Below are 25449 nucleotides of genomic sequence, written 5' to 3' on the forward strand. Positions count from 1 at the left end.
CTAGGATGACTTTAGCTTATGTCAAGCTGACATAAACTATCCAGCACAGTGACAAAGAGAATTAAGTTAGAGAGGAGACTCAGGCTGGAGACCTGGCTTGGGTGTGAAGAGACCTTCCTGCTCTGTTAGAGGACCTGAGTTCGGTCCCCCACACAAGTGTCTGCAACTCCAGCTCCAGGGCATCTGACACCCTCTTCTGAGAACCTCAGTGGACACTGCATTCATGTGCACATACCCACATAATGCACACATAATTAAAAATCAGAATAATTTAAGAAAAACAAAAGGAGATATTCTTAGGCACTCGGCCATTAGCAGTAATCCCTAAATACCAGGTGATCTTGCCCCCCCCCCCATGCTTTTCCTTTTCTTCATGAACACAGGTGGTCTGGAAAGGTGGGGAGGGACACACGGACACACACACACACACACACACACACACAAATATCTTTTGGCAGTTCTGGTCCAACCATAATAGTAACAGTATAAGGTTGCTGCTTGGCTTCCAGAGTGTACCTCAGTGTTCTGTGGCCCCAAAGGAGACTGAAGTGTGACCCTTGGGCAGGTTAAATTTATCTTTACCTTGAGATGTAGAAATGTTATAAATATACAGTAACACTACACAGAAAAAAATCACAGTAGCTAGAAAGCAATGTATCTGGGTGGGGTTTGCCACATGATTTTTCTCTGCAATGGCCCCCTTCACCCAAATGCTTACTAATATCCAGATGGAGCCATCAAAATACCCGATAGAGCTGAATGATCCCTACACTGGTGGCTCTGACTGAACAATGAGGAGTCTGTGGAATCATTTGACCACTTATCTTTCCAATCACAGACACTCCATAAATATTAAGAAAACCAGACTGGATTTCACTCCCCTGTGTCAGTGAAACAGTCTGAGCATAGACAGCACCTCTGAGTTCCAGAGACAACAAGGTGTTGTTAGCTATTTGATCACACTGTGAAACCTGAGATGTCGTCGTTCACCTGCTTCTAGCTGTGGTGTGGCTCAGTCCTAGAACACATCTTTAATCCAAGAGCTTTCTGCTTGAACACTGTAAACAGGATTAAATAAAGTCAAAAGTAGGTTTAGAGGCGGAGCAAGCAACCAGCTGACCAGAAGTAAACTAAAGTTTATTAAGAAAAAAAAAAAAACATAGAGAGTAAGAAGGTGTCAGGAGGACAGGGGTGGGGGGTGGAGAGGGTGGAGACGCACAGGAAGTAGAAGAGAGGGCCATCCAGTTGGAGGAGTTGATGGAGTAGGAGAAACCTCTGAGACAACACAAAGGAAGGTCAACCAGTTGCCTGTTCTGCCTCCATGAGCTAGCAGGTTTTCACCCCAGCATCTGGCTCCTGGGTCTTTGTTGATAAAACAGAACAATAGAGACTCAGTCAAAAATAACAGCAAGGGGACCAGCTCTTTCACAGTTATCACACTGGATTCCTAACACGGAGAGCTAACATGGGGTTATGAAATGGATGTGTTGGATGTTTGGCATAACTTGGCTGTGTACAGAATAGCTTGCACCAAAATCAGGTAACCCTAACGGTGCACCCAAGATCATCAATTGGCCTGAAGGGTTTTCCTTACAGTGTTTGACACCCTTGCTTGTGTCGTGCAGCGAGTGCTGGCCTGTGGCTTAGGGAATACTGACGCTGGGCCTGTCGGGAAAGACAGTACCAGGAAATGACTTGTGGTCCACCCAGCATGGAGCCATAGAGAGGGAAAGATTATGAAAACATTACTGTGGTTATGGAACTGGCTCAAACGGGGATGCAGGTGAGATCAATACTTAATTCAGAAGAAGTCAGTTTCACTTAGGGAATCACAACAAATTCCCAGTGAGCAGAGAGGGGATTTATGGGGCAGGATCTAGGAACTTCAGAGGCATGCTATTGCCCTCTATAGTGGTGAAAGGAGACGGCTGTGGTTTGGCATAAAAAAACGTGTTTTTTCCTTAAAGAAAAAATAATAGCAGCAGATATAGAGACACCACCCTCCACTATGTCTTTCCAGTCTATGGCCACAAATTAAGAATCTGGCAATGGTAAGCGTTTTCATATAAAATCATTCATATGTTTTATGGTCACCCTGAGAGGGTGGCTCTACCCGGTCCCTGTGCGGGTTCACTCAGCGCAGTCTGGTTTTCTCCTTCTGTTATGTTTGGATTTGAAGTGTCCCCAGCAGGCCCATGTTTTTTTGAGTGCCTGATCCTCAGCTGGCAGCACCATCTGGAAGGTGGGGCCTGGTAATGGGAGGTCAGTCACTGAAAGGGGTCTGAAGGACACACCTGCCCCAGAAGACTCCAGCCTGCTTTCTCTGCATTTTGTTTCCTGGCTGTAAATCAATTTCTGCGATACCAATGTTGCCAAGTCTTCCCCACCACATTGGACTGAAATAAAGAGCCTTCGTTCCTTTAGGTTGCTCCTGCTAGTACTCAGGCACCTGTACTGGCCTGCCCTTCGGGTTCTGGCAGTAAAACGGCCTCAGCTCTAGCCACTAAGAGCACCTCCTGTGAAGGTTCACTGTGTTCCCTTTTAAAAGGTTTGAGAGGACCTCTATGGCTTCCCAAGTTTTAAGTGGGTCATTCTCTAAAACCCATTTTATAGGGCTGGGGAGCCAGGTCCTTTGGCATCTCCATTGTATGCACAAAGCCCTCCATTTGATTCTCGGCACAATGCAAACAAAGCAAAACTCATTAATTGGAACTTACATTGTCCACACTCATCCCTCTGTCTCCCAGCATTCACTGAGCACATATTATACATCAGGAAAGAACGCTGGGTACCCCACAATGTACAGATACCACACCCCGCCATCATTCAGCTGCCATTAGTCAGGTACCTAACTTGCACCTTCATCAAGGATATCCTAAATGGCCTTTCTCAACCCATGAGTGTGACTCCTCTGGGGGTCAACTGCCCCCTTCACAGGGGTCACCTATCAGATATCCTTCACACCAAAAATTTATATGATTAATAACAGTAGCAAAATTACAGTTATGAAGTAGCAAGAAAAATAATTTTATGGTTGTGATCTCATAACATGAGGAACTGTACTAAAGGGTCACAGCATAAGGAAAGCTGAGAGCCACTGTAAAAGGTTCAGATCTTCCTCTTAAAAGTCACGGTTAGGTGAGGAGAGCTACTTTTCATGGAAAGAAGGGGCAAGTCCCTAGGAATCTTTAGTAGCCAGAGGTCCTTACCAGAAGAAAAGCAAGCTATTAACTCAAATTAACAAAAGTTGGGGGTGGCTCACTGGAGAGACGGCTCAGCAGTTAAACACTGGCTTCTCTTCTAGAGGACCCAGGTTTGATACCCAGCACCCAGATGGTGGCTCAAAAATGTGTGTAACTCCAATTCTAAGGACCCTGATGCCCACTTCCAGCTTTCTTGGGTACTAGGCACATATATGGTGCCCAGATCTACAGGCAGTCAAAACACCCATTCTTATAAAATAATAAGAAGAATTAAAAGAAATATGAGAAATCAGAACTTTAAAACGCCTATGTATTTCACAATTTTCACCGTGCTTTTCAAACCATGAGGAGGACTATCATTGTCATGGAAATGATGTATCTGGCTCAATTCATGTTCAGTAAAGGAAGGAAGCTGTCAAACCCTCGCTTACTAAATAAACACTTCTCTGCTCCTCTAACGACTTCCAGATTAATTATGTAAATGACTTCTACATTGTGCGGCTGCAAGTTTAGAACATCAGTAGCGTAAGCCAAAAGTACACAAGGAAAAGCCACCCTTCCAGCTAAAGAAACATTCGTCACCAAATTTTCAGTTGAGAAACCAGCTCCGGTTTCCCAAGTTGGTCTCGAGGCACTGAAAGATTTCCCAATAAGAACCATCAGTGCTAACTTCTAAAATAATGAAAAGTGAATAAAATCAAACAATTCAGTGCCTCAGTGGCACTGGTCATTCTCAAGGGCGCAGCCGAGTGTGCGGTGTGACTACCGTGGGGACCAGCCAGCGCCAGGCTGATCACTTGTACTCTCAGGTTCATTCGGTTCCAACCAGGAGGAAAACCCAAAAAGAACAAGTCTCCCTGTGCCATCTACAGAGGCAGCATCTGCTGATCACCTCCCTCTATCCAGATTCTCTGCCCTGGGCCAAATGAACATAACCAGGTACTGCAAGGGACTTCAAACTGTGGAGACTTTTCAGTCATGACTCTTCCCCCTTCCTGCGCCATGACACTGTTCTTGAGATTTACTAGGTGTCTGCTCCGTACACTCTGCTGGGCATACGTACTGCACCTTACTACTTTTCTAACAACAGCCTGAGACGCAGGGAGAACTAGACAAGGTGTCAAGAACTCGGTCAAGGTGACACAGCTAATGATAAACAAGGATTCAAGCCCGGTAGGTATTAGGGACTGCAAACCATCAGACCCTGAACTCTCTGTGACCCCTTCCTTGCCAGAGTAAACAACTTATTTTCCGGTGCTTGTAGCTGCTCTGAGCACGAGACCCTCATGAGTTCCTGATGGCAGGAGAGTGGTTTCTGGTGGGTTTGCAGCTGAAAAGTCCCGAGAGCTAGGGCATGGCCATTAGTCAAAGAGAAGCTCTATATAAGCTGCCCTGGAACACAATAAAGGGGCATTCTTGTTTCAAGGTGAACCGTGTTTGTGTTTCAATCTCCAGCCCCTTGCCCGACTCGCAAACCATCCTGTGGCAGACACACAGTACGGTACAGGAAGGTCTGACTTTCGTTTTGTTTTAAGGGCTGCCAATAGAAGTCCTCTGATGTTAGCCACATACTTGAACCTGCCCTCTTCAAAGCTTTCCCACAATTCCCTCAGGGTAGAAGCAGAGCAGAGTAGGGATACCTTGCCTCTCTACCAACGAGTATGAGAGGTGAGAAGTTTGTCCAAAGAGTCTCAATGAGAGGCTGGAAGTATTGGTTCTCAGATTCCATATTCAAACAGCTCTCCATGATGTCAGGCAATCAGGTAGGGGACACTGGTTGACTTTCTCCATATACAAGACTACCTAATTACTTCCAGTAACAATGAAGAAGCCATTCCCAAGTACAGAGGTGGACTTCAGGAACCTGCCTACAGAGCCACCTAGCCCCTCAGCCGGGACTTCGGCCCATGTGTGTCCAGTACAGGGGCACATATGTTGAGGCCAGTTGATGTCCAGAGTTGCCTCAAACTGCAGTCGTCTTTTCTGCTTAGGAGAAACCTGCTATCATGGAGACAGAGTGTAGAAAGCAGGAAGTAGGACCACATTTCTCCTCAGTTTTGATATCCCTAGATCCGAACGACCATTCTCATCTGACAGATGAAGTTTGCACTGTTGGTCTCTGAGGAACTCACAATCAAAACTAACATGAAGGACACAGAGGAGGCTGGTTTAGAGGGGGAATCTCAAGAGCAACCACGACTTGGCCCCTCACGTTTCTACCAAATGGAACTGGCTTTTCCCTGGGACAGGATTAACCAGGCCATCCAGGGTAACATCTCACAATGGGGAAACCATTTTCAAATGACTCCTTGCGTGGTAGGCAGCACGGTCTGGCGCCTGTTGCTGGGAACTCATGCAGATGATCCCCCCTCTGAACAGAGCGAAAACTTACTGGTTCCTCAAGGCCCAGACCTCTCCTGTTGAGCATGTTCTCCCTGTAGAATGTTATGAGTGAACGCAGGCCTCACCGCCCAAGCCCATCTTACCACCATCACCTGGCTGACGTGACACTCTGGATCTGAACAACGTGTGTGTGTGTGTGTGTGTGTGTGTGTGTGTGTGTGTGTGTGTGTGTGTGTGTGTGGTGTTTATACATATATTTGAGGAAGGCTTCAAGTAGCCCAGGCTAGCTTCAAGGTCATTGTGGTCAAGAATGACCTTGAACTTTTCTTCTTCCCTGCCTCCACTTCCTGTGATTACAGGTATCTACTAACATGCCTGGTTTAATCATTTTTATTAATAGAAATTAATAATCAGCTTCTCCCATCTCCACTAAATCAATACAGAAGAGATATTTAAGGATTAGCAGTTTGATAAGGGGCAAACACTAACCCTGCCCAGAACACCACCTCGCCCTTGCTCTCCCATGAGCAGGTTGCTGCTCAAGCCGTTTCACAACCCACAAGTGTTTGCAGTTCTCATCACAAAGAGCCCCAGTCCCCCGAGCAGCACTACTGGCAGAAACTAGTAGCACTCGAGAAGTCAGTACCCCAAAATGGAGAACGGGAAAATATTTCCGTTCTCAAAATCTGAAAGCCAGAACAATGGCTTTCCTACAAGGGGGATGACATTTGTAGGAATGTCCTGTACGAACCCTCCGCGTGCAGCGGGCCCTACTGGACAGTCATCGGCTGGACTGGAATCTGGATCGTGCTCTGGCTGCTTTGATCTGAGCTCACTGCCAAGGTTATAACACTAACAGGACCCCTCGAGAACAGAGGTCAACAGGCCGCTCCGCTCCCATTTGAGAAACATAGCTGGATCAATCTCTAGCAAGTCATTCAACTACCGATTTCCTTGATTTTCCTGAATGCGTACTGCAGGGGGTTATAGTCAACCTCTACTGCTAATATTTTCCAAAGGTGACCTTTACAAATTAAAATCTACCCAATCGTTAATCACCTGCGACTGAATCATTTCTAACTTTCTTTCTGGCAATCTCTCGATGTGAGTGCTCATCAAGTAATAAATCTGGGTTATTTAAATTGGCCACGACCACTTCACCTTTCTGGGATACAGAAACTGAAACGGTCTACAGAGAGGGTAAAAGGGAAAGATTGTTCCCACAATGCAGATCTCTGAAGCTTCTTTTTCAGCAGGGACAGAACAAAGCAGATCCAAACTGGAGAAAACATTTGAATAATTAAATTCAATGCTGATTATTCAACTTCAGTAAGTGAGTTCTTCCTGATAATGACTGAGGCTACCCAAGGGGTACACCAAGCCTAGTGCTTACTGGGCACGGTGGTTTGAATGAGAATAAACCCCCACTGACTCCTATGTTTGAATGCTGGTCCCTAGCTGGTGGAACTGTCTGGGAAGGATTAGGAGGTGTGGCTTTCATGCCAGGCTCATCCGTCTCCCTCTGCCTCTATGTGCAGACCGGGATGTACCTTCTCAGTTGTTGCCGCTGCCATGTCTTTGCTGCACCATTATGGACTCTAACCTTCTGAAACTGTAAGCCAAATAAACTTCCCTTTTACAAGCCGCTTTGGTCATGGCGCTTTATCACAGCAATACAAAAGTTTCTAAGATATCAGGCAAGGTTCCAAAATATAAAATGTTATTCCTTTCTCAAAAATGTTTCCTGCCTGGAAAATACTTCCAACAACAGCAGCATCAAGCCAGGACAATGGCCCCTACTTGCCATCCTAGAACACAAAGGACGGGGGCAGGAGGATTTCTGAGAGTTTCAAGACTACATGGGCTACATAACAAGATCCTGTCTTGGAAAAGAAAACAGACAGAAGCGAACAATGAGGACCTTTGATGTCATTTACCTATGTATTTCTGCAGCAATGCTGAGACGTCCTGGTGAGCAACTTCAGAAAAGCAGCACCTGCAGAGACAAATGGGAAAAATTGAACAAAACATTAGATATTTGTTCTAAGTACCTCGCCATGCAATTTTATATTTCATTAAAATGTGTGCTGCTTCTTGAAATACTGATTCCCACATTAACAGTCAACTTGAATTGGAGCACAGCCCCTTCATCCTGGGGAGAGAAAAATCACTAAGCCAAGATCCAGCCCACAGGTGGGCAGGGGGAGATGTGCAGTCCACCATATACCAGTTCATATCCCTTCCTTTCTCCTCATAAAGAGAACAGCTTCAAAACACATGCACAAATACCATCACTTTAGATGCAAGATAGGCAGTCCAGAAAGAAACTAAGGAATAGGAAATTATGAGTTACCTGTCCTAACCAGCTACTCTAACTTATTTTAAAGCTAAATGCACAAAGATATTAAAAAGATAAATAACAGGAAAATGGAAAATGAACACTGAAACCATAACAAAAATTACTGGGGAGGAATTATTTAGAATCAGAAGTCAAGTATTCCTTCTGGTCATTTCAATGTTTTTTAGGTAACCTTCAGAAAATGAGGTACCCAGAAAAACATAGATCCCAATTATCTGTCCAACATTGCTTTGATACATTAAACATAAATGGACAAATTTTAAAATAAAATATCATAGACATTGAAAATGTGTTATACCTCTTATACTGTTACCATACTACAACCTTCCCAGGCTTGCCCACAACTATGCCCACTAACAAATGAGGAACCTGTTGTTAAAGCAGAGAGCTTTCCTGACTCTCACGGATCCAGGGTTAAGGAATAATGCCCTGGCATACACAGTTTTACACTTGATGGTTTCTTTCTACTCTGCAGAGCACAAGCATTACATCCCTAGAGAGAAACCTGGCATTTCTTAATGCAAAATCCCATAACACCAAATGGCTAGCAGGTAACATCAATCTTTTCTCTTTGCAAATTTAAAGTTACTTCTTCATCTGAAAATAAAAAGGTTATGTAGGGACTATCATATTGTATAAAAGTAAATATTTAGAAATTAAGAATTTATAGCTCAAAGGTATTTAATATAAAACTAGAAGGGAAGAAACACACCACGTTCCATATAAGGGTGATCAAACAAAATATTCCACAACTTCCACTGGTCCACTAAACAGGAAAATGGGAGGTCCACATGCCCTCTATGATCAAATTTTCAAATGGAGTTGACAATGGAATTATGTAATAACGAGCTATAAATTTATGCCTAGATTCAGCTGTAAATTAAGATCAGCAAAGCCCATGTTATTCCAAACTGTTCCTGAGCCTGAAGAGCCAGTAGTCACTCAGAGGCCTCTTTTCAGTGGACTGGAGCAATGAGTCAATAGTTAAACGTACTGGTTGCTCTTCTAGAGAACTGGAGTTCGGTTCCCAGCACCCACATGGCAGCTCATAACTTCCTGTAACTCCAGTTCTAGGGGTTGCAGTGCTCTCTTCTGGTTTCTACAGAAATGCACTGCACATACATACATGCATGTAAAACACTTACATACATAAAATGCAAATAATCGTTTTTTAAAAGGGGGAAATTAGCTTTAGCTAAGAAAAGAAGATACTGTGCAATAACCTGGATTTCACATAATAAAACAATAAATACAAAAAAGAATTTTGCATCCTTAGTTTTTTCTTTACTCAATGGTTATTTGTAAGCTAATTGCTAGCGACATTCTAAACATTCCCCACGACTTTATTAGGGGAAGTCACGGTAAGTCATCATCAGTGTGTTTATCTGGATATGCCTTCTGTGAAACAAACCATTATGAATGGGCCATTGATAAGGAGAGGCCTTCCTCAACATTTTATACTCCTTAAAATCTAAATGAGACACAGAAGTACTACAAGTTTAGCGCCATTAAAGGTCACATACATTTTTGGAATTCCCTCTTTTATATATGATGCCAGTCAAGCTCTGGACAAAGTTTCAAGACTACAATAGTACTAGAGAAGACTGGGTGGGACACCAGTTCCCACCCACAGCTTCCCAAACTCCCAAGGCTGGGAAAGAACATTCCTAGAACAAATCCAGTCAACCCAAAGCTCCAAAGACAAAGAGATAACTAAGAGTCAGTCCTCAGGGTTATAACTAAACGTTCATGATAAAGTCGTATTTTTAACCAGTCAAGAAGCTCAGAAATATTAGGCAAGCCAATTAATTCTCTAGGTTTTATTGACAAATAAGATGCTGATTTTTATTTAAGAAGATGGTATAGGTGTGTGTGTGTGTGTGTGTGTGTGTGTGAGAGAGAGAGAGAGAGAGAGAGAGAGAGAGAATGTATGCCCTGTGTGACTACTTAATTGCCACATTTCTCTTTAAAAATATTTTATTCTAAGTTGTGTGTGTGTGTGTATTTCTGTGTGTAAGTTTCTGTGCACTGAATGCTGGGTCTCTTGAGGCTAAACAAGGGCATCCAATCCCCTGGAGCTGAAGTTACAGGAGGCCATGAGCCTGCTCTGGGTGCTGGGAACTAAGCTCACTTCTTCTGCAAGAGTAACGCACGTTCTTAACTGACTAGCCACTCCTTCAGCTCCCTAAAGTCTTTAAAAATATGTTCTGAAAACAAAACAAAACTAGAAAATACACAGGACACTAAAAACACATTGTCATGCAGCCTTCAAACGCTCACAAAAGGTAGTGAATGAAGACTTAGGCATTAACTCACATCACAGTTCTGCATTCCACATGGGAGCTAACTCATTTACTCCTCACAAAACCTCTGAGAGAGGCATTTAGCCCCTCTGCCTTCATGGTGAGGAATGGTGAGGCTTCGGGAACCTTCCAAAGGCCACATAACCCCCAAGCGGCAGCACTAACACTCAGATCCAAACCGATTTTCACATTTAATCCTAAAACACTCACACAGGCCAGAGAAGAAAGGTTCAGGCTCATTTTAAAGTGGAGGGAATAACGATTCTGAGTAGCACAATCCTATCCTCCAAGTCACACTGCTGACTGGCAACAAGAGTCAGAACAGACTGCAGGGCACCGTACGCCGCAGCCAGGGCTGCCTCTCCAGCAGCTGACCTCTGGACGTAGTCCAGGAATCAAGATGCAGCTCCATGGAGAAGACACACTGAAACCCTCTCACAGCCTACAGTCACACTAAGGCACGGGAGACACTGAAACCCTCTCAAGTCTACAGTCACACCAAGGCACGGGAGACACTGAAACCCTCTCACAGCCTACAGTCACACCAAGGCACGGAAGCCACGCTGAAACCCTGCGTAAAAAAGTGGAAATATCTGTCTTCATTAGTAACCAGTCTCTCACCTGCATTTTTATACGTTATTGGTCTGGTTGAGCATTTAAACTATTTATAGCCCAATAAACGTGGGCACTGTTTATTCCAGGAGGCATTGTAAACAACATGAAAACCACCGCGGTTATTCACATTAAGAGTTAAAAGGTTGGTGCTTCCATTCATCTCCATCTGGGCTGCATGGCCCCCTGTTCCACTTCCGGGCAGCAGGAGGAGAAACAATAGCTGCCCTTTGAACCCATGCACAGCTCTCGTGAGACAGGCAGTGAACTGTGAGAGGCAGGAAGCAGAACCGTAAGACCCCTTTCTCCCTTACAGATTGCTAAGACTTGGCATGCCCCAATCTGGACTGCTTCGTGTTCCTCTGAGAAACTGAGGAGGGGAACCCGCCCGGACAGTCACAAGGATAGATTTCAGCCTAATGAGAAAGGACCTCGGGCAGAAACAGAGCTGCCCGCATTGGTCCGGCGTGTCTCAGAGGTGGTTACGAGGCAGCTGTTGGTGATCACAGAAGCCACAGAGAAGGAAGGTCTGAGTAACTGTCCTTGAACGGGGAGTCTTTTCCTGAAACCGGAGCTCGTTCACTCTAATCACCCAGGCACGGGTGGGCGTTCCACAGCGGATACTCAGGGCCCCGTCCAGTGCAGATTTTCATCTTAGCCATGATATGTGTAACGTAGGGTGGGTGAAAGCACACATCCATTTACTGTTCCCATCTTTCAGAGAAAAGAGGTGAGCAGTTTAAACTGAGCCACAAAATTATTATATAGAACAATATGGGCTTCAAAATAAGATATTCTCTTCACATAAAAAACTCTGTGTGTGTTTGTGTGTGTGTGTGTGTGTGTGTTTATGCATGTACCACAACGCATATGTAGAAGTCCCATGACAACCTCAGGCGTCAGTCCCCACCTTCCACCTTGATTTGGGGTCTCTCATCAATAGCTTGCCTGCGGGGGAAAAAAAAAACTCTGGATCACAGACATACGTTGCCACGCCTGGCTTCCCATGGGCTCTGGGGTGTGAGTCAGGTCCTCACCCTGGCATGGCATGAGCTTTGCCCACTGACCCATCTCTCCAGCCCTCAATCTAGAACTTTCTGACTCCAAGCCTAGTCAATTTTCAGTGAGACAATTCTTCAACAATCAGGATGTGATACTTATTCATACGTATTCATATGTCCTTGGAAGACACGAGGCGTGGAGGCGAATACTAAAGGCAAGTAGCTAACATCACAACATGCTAAGGGCTCCTAAACGCTAACAGGCTACCCTTTCTCCCTAACAAAGAAGGGCTCATTCTATTCCCCGCTGCAAAGTTCTCTATGGTTCTGTTTACACAAGTCAACTCAAGGGATAATTACCCAGAGTCTACTTTACTGGGCTTTGTTGGTAAAACAAATGCCTGGAGAAGTTTCTCCACGTTTTAAGGGCAGTTCAGCATAACAAACACAGAGAACAGTGCCCCAGTTCTCTGTCCAAAGCATAAACCGTGGCTCAACGCTCAGCCTGGTAGTTATTAAAGGAGCCGGTAGGGGAGGCGCTGAAGTTCGTTCTGTGACTATTCTACAACAACCTCACACTTGCGGCTGAGGAGGAGTGCTTTTTTTAAAAAAAAAAAAAAAGAAAGAAATGGGTCAGTCACTGGAGGGATACTGAAACTTGCAGGGTTTTCAAAGAAAGAGAGGAAAGTGTCGAGTTTCAGGAACCTGTCTACCAAACACGCAGATGGCAGGCTGCCAAGGGCTGGCTGTGCTCACATGTGAAATGCTGGGAACTTGACCCTCCACAGTGCCTGCCCTGCCACTCAGGCACAGTGCGGTATGACTCAATTTCACGACCTCGTGGACTCCAAGTCAAGCCTGGAAATCATGAACACTTCCTTTTACTCTTAGGGACGGGACAGTTTCTTGGAGCAAACATGACAATGTCAGCATGGAGCTGCTAGGGAGTATGTCTGCCATTGAGTATCAGTATGAAGTGGATAGAGAGTATGCCTGCCACTGAGTATCAGCGTGGAGCTGCTAGGGAGTATGTCTGCCACTGAGTATCAGTATGGAGCGGCTAGAGAGTATGCCTGCCACTGAGTATCAGCATGGAGCTGCTAGAGAGTATGCCTGCCACTGAGTATCAGTATGGAGCGACTAGAGAGTATGCCTGCCACTGAGTATCAGCGTGGAGCTGCTAGAGAGTATGTCTGCATTCAGTGTCTGGATGCCCCAGGACAGCCTACCCACGTGCCAGCAACAAGTGAGACTCAATCAGACTGAGGCTTAGCCGATCAGGTTTGGGCATCAGACCACAGTTGGCAGTTGTTTACACTCAGGTGGGAGCGTATTCACACACATGGCCGTGACTCTTTTCCTAATACTTAGCTATAAATTCGTGGGAATAAAACAAGTCAGACTTATTTCTCGGTTTCTTGCATGCAATACAGCACAGAACAGAAAGTTCATGAATTGTTAAATTTGTGACTAGAAAACATGAATGAAAATATGACCACACCTACAGTAAGCACTCGGACAGACTATCTCCAAAAGAGCTGCCATGGGGAGGAAGAAATACTGGGTTAACAAGAGCGGAGAAAATGAGGCAGAGATGGCTACAAAAATCGTGGAATAAAGAGAAAGTAGCGGAGGCAGGCATGAACCAGCAGGCAACAAAGGGCTGTGGGTAAAAATTATGTTACATAACACAAGGGGAAACTTAAAATGAATGTGTTTCCAAAACGCTAGTGTCCATGTGGACCAGCCTCCATAAACTTCTGTCCTACAACAGTTTTTCAGTTTGTGTCTGGGCAGAGAGCGGCAGGAACTAGGGCGCATGGCAATCCTGAAAGTCGGCCTCCTGAGGCAATGACTCAAGAGCCTTGCCTCTTTCGTATCCTTGACTATAAATATCTAATCATTGTGTAATGTAAACTGTTGTATTATCCGGCACCAGCAGTGTGTACACCTCCCAAACACACCGATTACTTCTGCAGAACAGGTGATTTCAACTGCGCAGACACAGGCTGCTGCAGGCAGGCAGGCGGGTGCTGCCACACCTGGGGAAGGTGCCACGGTGGACAGGTGGCCGCAGTGAGTAACGTGGACTCTAAGTGCTGACAGGGTCTCCTGTTTAACATTTTCCAGCAGTCTGCATTCCAAACCTAGGCATCAACGTTAAGTAATAACAGACCAAATGTTTCCAGACCCAGATGCCAAGGTTAAGAGTGGGAATAAAGAATATTTACTCGTTAAAGAAATTTCCAAGCACAGGACTTATGGACACACACACAGGCCAAGGATTAGATCCCACGAGTAGAGACGGTACCTCCAGGATGGGCACCATGTATAAATCCCTTGGGGTCCAGAAAACCTAGTTAATCTATGGACTGGTTTCCAGAGACCATGCTGCCTGCATGGTTCCTCCTGTAAGCCTGAGATCTTTCCCCAAGCGAAGTTCATTCAAGGGCATAACCACTGAGCTACACCATCCCCACCACCGAGACACACCAGCTCCCATTTGAGAAATACCTTACCCTTTGACTGCCTTCTGAAAACAAAGGAAAGAAACCCAAGAGGGATACAGAGACGCTGGGCAGGGCTGAGGACTGAACTTTGATCTGATCCCAGGATCCACATAAAAAGGCCAGGAGTTGGTGCCATGCACCTATAACCCCAGTGCTGGGGAGACAGAGGCGGGAGAACTGAATTTCTAGGGCTTGCTGGCCAGCCAGTTTTATCTACCTAGTGAGCTCCAGGTTCAGTGGAACTATATCTCAAAAAATAAAATAGAGGGTGATTAACGAAGACAATGGACATCCACCCACCCCTACACAAACAAGAAAAGAAAGGGGCAGGAGGAAAAGAAGCCAACATCAAGAACCCTAGGTGGGAGTGAGGTTACTGCATCTGTGCAAGCCTGGACGTGATGATGAAAAGGATGCGTGTGTTGGTTACCAACCTTCACCTACTTAAATTCCTTGTTACTGCCCACATGCACAGACACACTCATCTGCATATTCACCTTCCGTCAAAAAGTATCAACTGGGGACATTTCCTTGCCAGGCACAAAAGACATCAAGACACTCTGTTCTACCCATGAAATGGTTTGTGCCCTGCCCCCTTTCTCACACATGCTTGGTCCTCTGTACTCTGGGACCTTCTGTACTCCCTCCCTCTCTAGGGCCTCCAGGGCACTGAGATATGGCAGCTGTTACTGCAGGACAATGTATGGAGGCCAATGCTGTCTCTTCCAGGGGTAATTTATGCTAATTGGCCTACACAATCAACAGCTTCAAGCTTTTCCAAAAAGTTGACATCGATAAGCCCGGGAGGATGTGAAGCCACACAGTGGAGGACCAACAGGGCCTGCACACCGTGAGAACAGCCTGGGCATGACTCTCTGGGGGAGTAAACCCCTCTGCACACCACTGGCTCGCGAGCACTATGACTAAGCTTTCACCACGTTCAGAAGCACAAAGCTCAGAAAATGCATACGGTTACACAGGGGTTTGGGGTATGGCTCAAAGGCAAAGGGCTTGCCTAGCATACACAAAGCCCTAGGTTTGACTCCCCCAACACCACTGAAGCAGGACCTGGCAACACACAACTGTAATCCCAGCACTGGGAGGATAGAGACAGGACGGAACACACTCCCACCGCCTCATCCCCCACTCTCATCCCCGTGATACAGGAAACACTGCCTCCAACAAATAAAGTATAAAAGTCCTGCATCAGAACAGAACAAAGGGCCTCTGAACCTTTCTACAGTATAATGAAGCCTATGACAGTGTTTTTTTTTTATTTATTTATTATGTATACAATATTCTGTCTGTGTGTATGCCTGCAGGCCAGAAGAGGGCGCCAGACCTCTTTACAGATGGTTGTAAGCCACCATGTGGTTGCTGGGAATTGAACTCAGGACCTTTGGAAGAGCAGGCAATGCTCTTAACCACTGAGCCATCTCTCCAGCCCTATGACAGTGTTTTTTACCAATAACATTCACTATATTTTATTAATAAAAATAAATCCTAAAACTCATTTTAACCATGAAGCCCTCATGGTGACTTCCACTTTTATGCACAGGTACGCCCTAACAAAACAACACAAATCTGTCACCCCCTTTAAAAAGACACAACAAAATGAAGATTTACTCAGAAAGTCTTCTGGAACAACTTCACCAGCCTTACCAGGAATATCATGCCAAAGCAATAGCACATAGCAGAACTGCAGTGAACCATTGTATTTATAGTCTGCTGTGGAAACGTAGGGAGGATGCTGTGTCAAATCAGAGAAAGTGAGGGCAAGCAGACGAAAGTTAAAGTTGCACTCAAGGGGCACATGGATGTTACCAAAGCTTCCTGGAGAGTCCCTTGGTACAATGACTTCATCCCCAATTACTGTGTGACAAACCTTTTTACTAGAAGATGCAACACTCACATCTACTCACCCCAGACAGCGAACCCATGACAGACCAAAGTACAGATGCCACCACAGTCCAACTTGGTGAACCAGTGCGTTTTACTGGTGTTACTTACAGAAGCAGAAACGACACAAAGACAGCTGTATGCCGGAGCCAGCCCCAGCAAGGCTGACACCTCACAGAGCTGAGAACCTGGAGCACACTGCACAGTCTGCCGGCGGCTCAGCAGGCTGGAGAGTGTCCTCTCCAGGTGCCTCAGTTGGTCTAACCCTTTTCCAGGCAGCTCGGGAGGTTTCTGCTTCTTCCAGGAAGTGAGTGGGTCTTGTCTCGGAGTCCTCTTTGTAGCTTTTGTTCCTCTTCCAAGTTCAGCTCTTAGTCTGAGAAAGATGCTCAACTCTTATTGTTTACTCTGGCAGGGAGGGGCTTGGTGAGTCTGGTCAGTTTCAGGGACTTCCTGAAGCTATTTTGAATTATTTTCATTGCTAAAGAGCTTCCTGCAGGATAGAATGTTTCAGTCTCTGAGGAAACTGTTACACAACAGCAATGTTCACCTACATTGTAGCACCCACTTTAGCCTCAAACCCATATCCCTTCCCTTAACAGAGCCACAGCAAGTCCTTCCCACCCCTTTTATCAAGATTTCCAGGTCTTTGTCTTAGGTCAGGAGCACAGGCTAAAAGCCAACCTTTCCCCCTCAAATGCTCAGGCCTCCTGGCCAAGTCCCTTGCTGACAGTGTAACACGGTGCTGTTCTTGTCTAGAATGTGTGTCATGGCGGAGGCTTTGGAAGAGCTCTCAGGACACGGACCCTGGGGAAACTGTTTTCTATGATCAGAAAAGGGCACAGGGAGATGTGGAGAGGTTCCCAAGGAGGCAGCACAGGAAAGAGGAAACTGGGAAAATCCTTGGACTTTCTCTGTGTTTTCTTTCCCAAGGATGGGGTTTGCAGTCAGGCAAGTGAACCTGTCCTCCTGCAGCATGCCTGTCCCCATTCACTGGTCTTGAGCTCTCTGGATGCTCCCCCAGTAGATGCTACCGGGGTTGCACTGCTTCCTGTTCTCTACTTCGTTGATAACACATCTAGCACCGTGTTCTCCTAACGTCAGGTCTGAGGGGCCAGGCCATTTCCTCCACAACTGCTTTCCTTCTACGTCTGTCCCAACTCCAGATGAGGAATTCTGCTTGAGACTCAAGTTAGTGCTCGGCCCCTCCAAATCCCTGTATACTTCCTCTTCCATGTGCGCCCTGCACAGGCCTCCTCTGAGCTCATGCAGCTCCGGTGCCATACCGCCCACACAGCCTGTGCACAGAGAGATTGTACATACTCTGGACACAGCGCCACCCCTCTATTTGCCTGACTCCCTCTGCCCAGTCCATCCATCTCTAGGCCAGCATCAATGAGCTGTACCAACAAACACCACAAAATTCACCCCAAATCAGTTTTGGGTGAGGCAAGACCAGCACAGGTTGGGGGAGACTCTTCCAAAATCACATATATGAAGCAGAATCCCACAAATCCAGATTCAGATGCAGTTCCCCTCTTCTCATTCTGATGTCACCTCCTTTCCCGACCCCCTCCTCTAGTTGAAAAAGCATAGGCCCTCGGGTCTCTGACATCGGCTGTCTTGGCTGCTTTGTCCTCCCTGGAGGCTGCCAGAACTGCCGGACAGCCATTACACAGCGGGATGAGTTGGAGCTAAGTAGCCTTCTAGATAGGTGGATTCTACAGGTAACACACAAGTGAGTGGCTCGTCCATCTCCTGGACTAGCCAACACTAGGTCCACTGAGATGTGAGATTTTATGTGTGTGTTGGCTGGTGATTCACAGACTCCAACACATATGGAATACCACACGTGAATGACCAAGTTCTCAGTAAGTATTAACTAATAAGCACGGATGTAGGCTGATGACATGGGAAATTCAGAAAATACGGCGAGGGTGAGGGGCAGTAGAAGCCTGTTGTTGTTAAGGGACCCTTATAGGACAGCCAGTCTGAAACTTAGGAAATGCTCTATAATAGGCAGTTTTGTTTGAAAATGTATCAGCACTTAAGAGGGGACTTGAACCGTGGGGTCAGGGGCTAAGGGTAAGGCAAGAAAGGGAAGAGTTGCCTACTATGTAGATAGAAATAATAACAGCATCAACCTCACAAGATGTGTTCACTGATAGAGTAGACACCTCTTCGGGCCTTGGCCAGAGAACTCTACAGATCCAATATTCACCAATTGTTTATAGGATATGTGAACAAATAACTCTACATAACCAGTATTCACCCACTGTTCACAGGAAGTTTGAACAGCTCTCAGCAGTGAAGCAGAACACTTTTCCTGCCACACAATGACCGTCTGGGGACATACCATTTACCCAAGGCTCTGAGTGACCCTAGTTGGTTCAAACCTCAAGGTTACTGACAGTATAAAATTATCCAGGATTACTTTTTATTACTTAGTGGGGATAAGAACATAGACAAAACTCAGTTTCCCTAAACGAGCTTTTATAAGAAGAACATGCTTATTCCTACAAGGTCCACAAACGTGAATGTCTATCATTGACAGGATCAGAAACTACCAGTCACGACTACAAATCAAGTCTAGGAGAAAACCTTGCTGGCACAGACTAAAAAGGACGGACAGACGTGGTGCCAGAACTTAAAACTCAGAGGCTGAGCTTAACGTACCGGTCCCAAATCCCCCAACAGACAAGGCACCAGCTGGCTGAGGAGGGGAGGTTTTAAGTTTGCCAATGACTATATAGCTCAACAGTAACAATGCCCACCCAACCAGCCTTGCCCACACACTGAGACAATGGGGATGTCCTATCGGGAACTCACCAAGGCCAACTGGCCTGGGTCTGAAAAAGCCTGGGTTAAAACCGGTCTCGCTGAACATAGCGGACAATGAGGACTACTGAGACCCCAAGAACAATGGCAATGGGTTTTTGATCCTACTGCACGTATTGGCTTTGTGGGAGCCTAGGCAGTTTGGATGCTCACCTTACTAGACCTGGATGGAGGTGGGTGGTCCTTGGACTTCCCACAGGGCAGGGAACCCTGACTGCTCTTGGGGCTGACGAGGGAGGGGGACTTGATTGGGAGAGGGGGAGGGAAAGGGGAGGCGGCGGTGGGGAAGAGACAGAAATCTTTGATTAATAAAGAAATAAATAAAAAAAAGAAAATCATTTGCTGGGGGCGAGAATGTGAAAAGTTTGATTGTAATGCTCAAAATTCCCATGGAGAATGATTCCGCATGAGGGCTAAGCCTGGGCAGTTCCCTGTGTCTGAGCAGAAGCCAGTATGGGATCTGTACTGTATGGGGGTTCAGCAGGGTTCCATCCTTTCCCCAGGAATCACCTGGATTCAGTTATTTATGTTCTCCTACATCATGTTCTTTTGTTTTCTGTGAAATTAGGAAGGACGAGCAGTCTGAAGTGAACTGTCTCAGGCACTTGGTAAATGAGAAAAGTATCGGTGTCCTGTCTACAAAATGCAAACATTACAGAATTCTGAAGCTTGCCATTCATTCTCTGAGGCTCTGTCTCAGCCCGCCCCCACCAGAACCATCTCCTAGACAGTCCCCAGCCAATTGGAAAACTGACCACAAAAATTAGGATTCCATTGCATTAATTAGTTCAAGGGCAGTGGCTTCTGAAGTAATTAGCTGAGGATATTTTCTTCAGAATTACAAGTGGAATTCTGTCGAATCCTGGGGCTGGAGAAGATAAAAGAAAACCGTCCTAACCGTCCCTCCTGGGAGCAGCTCTGCCTCCTCTCTGTATTCAGTCCATTGGGGAAGCCTCTCTGCAGGCCCCTGTGGGGGTGGAGGGCCATTGGTGTTGGCATTGACCAGCCTGATTGCTGTAATGGGACTCCCACGAAACCAATAGGTACAGTAGGATCAAAAACCCATTGCCATTGTTCTTGAGGTCTCAGTAGTCCTCATTGTCAGACCCAGGCCAGCTGGCCTTGGTGAGTTCCCAATAGAACATCCCCATTGTCTCAGTGTATGGGTGCACCCCTCGCGGTCCTGAGTTCCTTGCTTGTGCTCTCTCTCCTTCTGCTCCTGATTTGGACCTTGAGATTTCAGTCCGGTGCTCCATTGTGGGTCTCTGTCTCTGTCTTCTTTCATCGCCTAATGAAGGTTAATATTCAGGAGAATGCCTATATGATTTTCTTTGGGTTCTCCTTCTTATTTAGCTTCTCTAAGAACCCGAATTATAGGCTCAATGTCCTTTATTTATGGCTAGAAACCAAATATGAGTGAGTACATCCCATGTTCCTCTTTTTGGGTCTGGCTTACCTCACTCAGGATGGTGTTTTCTATTTCCATCCATTTGCCTGCAAACTTCAAGAAGTCCTTGTTTTTTACTGCTGAGTAGTACTCTAATATGTATATATTCCATACTTTCTTCATCCATTCTTCAATTGAAGGGCATCTAGGTTGTTTCCAGGTTCTGGCTATTACAAACAATGCTGCTATAAACATAGTAGAGCATATACTTTTGTTGTGTGATAAGGCCTCTCTTGGGTATATTCCCAAGAGTGGTATTGCTGGGTCCATGGGTAGGTTGATCCCGAATTTCCTGAGAAACCTCCACACTGCTTTCCAGAGTGGTTGCACAAGTTTGCATTCCCACCAGCAATGGATGAGTGTACCCCTTTCTCCACAACCTCTCCAGCAAAGGCTATCATTGGTGTTTTTGATTTTAGCCATTCTGACAGGTGTAAGATGGTATCTTAAAGTTGTCTTGATTTGCATTTCCCTGATCGCTAAGGAAGTTGAGCATGACCTTAGGTGTCTTTTGGCCATTTGAACTTCTTCTGTTGAGAGATCTCTGTTCAGCTCAGTGCCCCATTTTATAATTGGGTTGATTAGCCTTTTACGGTCTAGTTTCTTGAGTTCTTTATATATTTTGGAGATCAGACCTTTGTCAGTTGCGGGGTTGGTGAAGATTTTCTCCCAGTCAGTGGGTTGCCTTTCTGTCTTAGCAACAGTGTCCTTTGCTTTACAGAAGCTTCTCAGTCTCAGGAGGTCCCATTTATTGAATGAGGCCCTTACTGTCTGTGCTGCTGGGGTTATACATAGGAAGTGATCGCCTGTGCCCACGAGTTGTAGAGTACTTCCCAATTTCTCTTCTATCAGGTTCAGTGTGTTCAGACTGATATTGAGGTCTTTAATCCACTTGGACTTGAGTTTTGTGCATGGTGATAGATATGGATCTATTTTCATTCTTCTACAGATTGACATCCAGTTTTGCCAGCACAATTTGTTGAAGATGCTCTCTTTTTTCCATTGTAAGCAAATGATTTTCATAAAATTCCTATGTGCTGGGCCTGGAGAGATGGCTCAGGAGTTAAATGCACTGGCTGCCTTTCCAGAGGACTGGGTTGAATCCCACCACATACATGGCAGCTCACAACAGTTTGTAACTTCAGTTCCAGGGGCTTGGATATTCTCTCCTCGCCTCCACAGGCACCAGGGACATATGGAGAGCATATATGCAGGCAAAACACCCATGCACATACAATAAATTAATAATAATAATAGGAAGAAAATTTTTAAATGTTTAATCAGGATTAGAATTTCTAGAACAACCGGGGCAGAAATGTCATGAATTCAAATCCAACCTGTGTTCCACAGTGAGGCTCTAGCCCAACAACTACCACAAAGGCTTGGTAGCTGAGCCAGCTGAGACAGTAACCACGTCCCTCCTCATTCTGTGTTCCAGGCATCATATTACAAACCAGGTTCCTCAGGACCTCATGGACTCTGCTGTGCCTTGGGAATGCAGGGGCAGGAGGGACCTGAGAGCAAACCAAACAATGGCGCCACAGTACTTGTTTCCTACATTAGGGTCACACGTGCAATTAAGGCCCTGCCGTAAGTAAACAAACACCAGAAGTACCAGAGCTAACTTCAAACACAAGGGAAGCTCCAAAGGAGACTGACCTCAACTGGCAGCCTCATTTTAATGCCTGTGCTCTTCAGAGAGCTGAAACAAAGACAGAAACCAGCGCTGAAACGGAATGTTGTCGCCCACGAGTTCTGGCCTTTATTTTAACCTGCCCAAGGAAAAAGAAAAGACAGAGAAAGTGGAGCCCAGGGACACAGTCCCAGCCACTCTAGAGGCTGAATGGATCTGTCTAAGACTAGGAATTGAAGACCAGCCTCAGGAACAGAGAAAGAAATAAACACAAACAAAGCAAACAAGATGGAGGCAGGTCCCTGAGAAAGTCCTCCACATGCTCTGCGTCAGCTGGGTTATTCTCAGAGAGAGAATCATGGTGGACAGTTAGCCTCCTAATTCAAGTTCCTGGTCCTTTCTTAGTGGACTGGTTCACACTTGCAGTCCCACCTCTCAGGAGCCTGCGGCAAGGATTGGAAAGTCCCAGGCCAGCTTGAGTACATAGAGAGGTCTAGTCTCAAACATAATAAGCAAGGGACAGGAGAGCTGGCCCAGTGGTTCAAAGTATTTGTTGCTCTTGCAGAGGATGTGGGTTTCATTCCCAGTGCCGACATGGCCGCTTATACCATCCATAGCTCCAGTTCCAGGGGATCCAACCCTCTCTTTTTAATCTCTGTGAGCACCAGGCATTCATATGGTGACACACATTCAGGCAAAACACTTGTGCACATGAAATAAAATAAAATTTAAAAGACCTAAAATAAATAAAGAAATAAGTTAAATTCCAAAATCTTTACCCCCAAAACATGGAGAAACTTAAGATTTCTCAAAATTACCCATAAACACAAAAAATAAAAACCGAGACTCCCACCATTTGACTCTCTCTCTCTCTCTCTCTCTCTCTCTCTCTCTCTCTCTCTCTCTCTCTCTCTCTGCTAAGTGCCTTCCATGGCTTTCAGTTTCCACTGCGAAGAAAACTTCCATGGTTTTAGTGTTGAGTGCTCCTGAGCCCTGGGAGTTTGTCTTGTAAGGTTGGTGGGAGGGAGGCAGAGGGGCTGGCCACTGTGTGGGAGGAGGCAGAGCTGGATGCAGTTTGCAGCAGGAGACAGAGATGGCCCCAGGGACAGTGGGAATTCAGCAAGTCGCCAAGAACTCTGCTCACTGTGGTTTGGCGTTCCTCAACAACCTTTCTCTTGACTTCTCCATTTTTATCATTTGTGCTCATATTGGAGCCAGATGAGTGTAAAGGCCTGGTCCAAATAATCCGCTGAACTCTTTAAAGTGAAGAGCTCCCTGTGGCATGGGTCTAAACATCCGTGTGGGATGCGACATTCCCTCCTCATGGGGAATGCCCCTACGCTGAAGTGTGGCTGCTCGGTGCCTTCCTCACACTCCATCCCGTCAGCTCTGTCCCAGTGACCTCCTCGGGCCATCTTCTAAAGGGACCACATGCTGTTTTCCACAATGACAACTCCATTCACTGTCTCCCTCCGGCTCACCTCTCAGTTTTCAAGAGCAGTACTACGTCAGAAGGCAGGAGAGAGGGCACAGTCATTTCCAGATCTGCAGAACTCAAGCATTTAAGGCCAACGGGTGCTGTAACAAAGGGCTGGCCATTCTTCCGCTCTGGTGACATGTGAATATTAACCTGAGTGGTTCATAAATTTGGAACACTGCAAAAGGCCATTTTGGTCACCCTCCAAGCAGACTTACTCAAGTGACCTAATTTTTACGTTCTCCTTTGAAGATCTCCAGGACAGAAATTCCACAATTGCCACAAGTCGCTTAACCACGTGGTTTCATTTCTTGCTGCGTCAATGGGGGCTGTCTCAACTTCTTTTTAAAGCTAAGTGAGAAACAGATTTCCGGATGGAGTGGAGTGCAGTGGCATCAGAAGCTATGCCCCTGAATGATTCCTGGAGGATGCTTCCCAGAGAAATTGTGCATCATCTTAACCCTGGCTCCCTTGGTAGAGGAAAGAAAGCGTTTCCTGAACATGAGGGTGGGAAAACACACAAATGAGCAGCCAGAAGGAAGCCTACACCCTTCATGGTAGGGTCACGGAAGGTGTCAGGCTTCCCAAGAACACACATGCTGCTGTCTCCAGGGCAGGTCTATGGTGTCTGCATTCAAAACCCAAGCTCAGTAAACACAACAACAGCTACTAGAGGGAAAGTGGCCAGTGGACAATAAAGACATACATTCTGGTCACTAGGGAAGATCTTCTCTGGGTCTTCCATATTTCTCAGATAAAGAAAGAAACTTTGGGTTTAGTATCCCTTTCTATCTTGTTTAGCAGTTCCCTAAGTGGCACTCTATCTCATTTTCTGGCTTTTTTTTTTTTTTTTTTTTTTTTTAAAGAATAACTTCCCGCCATGCTCCACTCTCATAACCAGTCTTCCGGAGACCCTGCCCCCGGCTTTCTGGAATTTTTCAATGAAACTCGAAGGCGATGTTTACCTGACCCCCAAATGCTACCCTAATGAAATTTCTGTTTTTAATTCTTTGAACTCTTCTCCTCCTTCCTTGTCATGCCCTCTGGGAAGGAAAGAGGAGCACAAGGGTTGGCTGGCCCTCAGCTGGCAAACACCCACATAGCTGAGATCGAATAGTTTCTCAGAACTTGGATGGACTCACAAAGATATTAATTATTGTCCCTTCTCTGCCATGGCTGTTGTGTTTCACCTACAGAAAGAATCAGTTTAAAGATGGGACATGCCAGCAAATTTATTTTATTTTTTTTCTGCCAGACAACACTGAGATGTCAATTACAGGAATAATAAATGGTTCTTCTCTCTCTCTCTCTCTCTCTCTCTCTCTCTCTCTCTCTCTCTCTCTCTCCCTATAGATCAGAAAATGGATAAAGTACTTGCTTTGCAAGCACGACGAACAGAGTTCGGCTCCCGGCTCCCACATAAAGCTGGAACACAATCCAGCGTGTGTCAGTAATCCCGGTGCTCCTGCAGTAAACTGGGGGCAAAGGCAGGAGCATCCTTAGAAGTCTGTGGGCTAGAGAGCTTCACAAGGGGTACCTCAGATGAGGCGGAAGGCAGGACAAGCTCCGAAGATGTCTCTGTCCTTCGCATGGGTGGACAAACTCACACAGAGAAGAACAAACATGGGAGTGGGGAGAAGGAAGGAGGAGTAAGGATGGTTTTTCTGCCAACACGAGTCTGAGTGCGGCTGGTTTAGGCTTTCCCACCAGTGGCGCTTTGAAGAAATTCAGTTGATAATTCCCTTTCCTTGCCAGAAGGAATATTCTGTTGTGGAGAGTTTTGTTTTGCTTTTCAGCTTCATTTAAAATGGTTGGATTTCCCCGTGT

The 25449-nt window shown here is 45.8% G+C and overlaps 1 protein-coding gene across 8 annotated transcripts in view; it reads right to left on the bottom strand.

Annotated features, from left to right (window-relative positions):
* Positions 1-25449, bottom strand: part of Lhfpl2 (LHFPL tetraspan subfamily member 2) — a 147790-nt gene that overhangs the window by 72641 nt on the left and 49700 nt on the right. For all 8 annotated transcript variants that reach the window (XM_050153759.1, XM_050153765.1, XM_050153761.1 and 5 more), the window contains exon 2: positions 7484-7542. The gene's annotated coding sequence lies outside the window, so the exon portion shown is untranslated. The remainder of the gene's footprint in view (positions 1-7483; positions 7543-25449) is intronic.

The sequence above is a fragment of the Alexandromys fortis genome, unplaced genomic scaffold (genome assembly GCF_014885135.2).
Source record: "Alexandromys fortis isolate MF-2015 unplaced genomic scaffold, M_Fortis_MF-2015_v1.1 scaffold_79, whole genome shotgun sequence".
In the NCBI taxonomy this organism is placed as follows: Eukaryota; Metazoa; Chordata; class Mammalia; order Rodentia; family Cricetidae; genus Alexandromys; species Alexandromys fortis.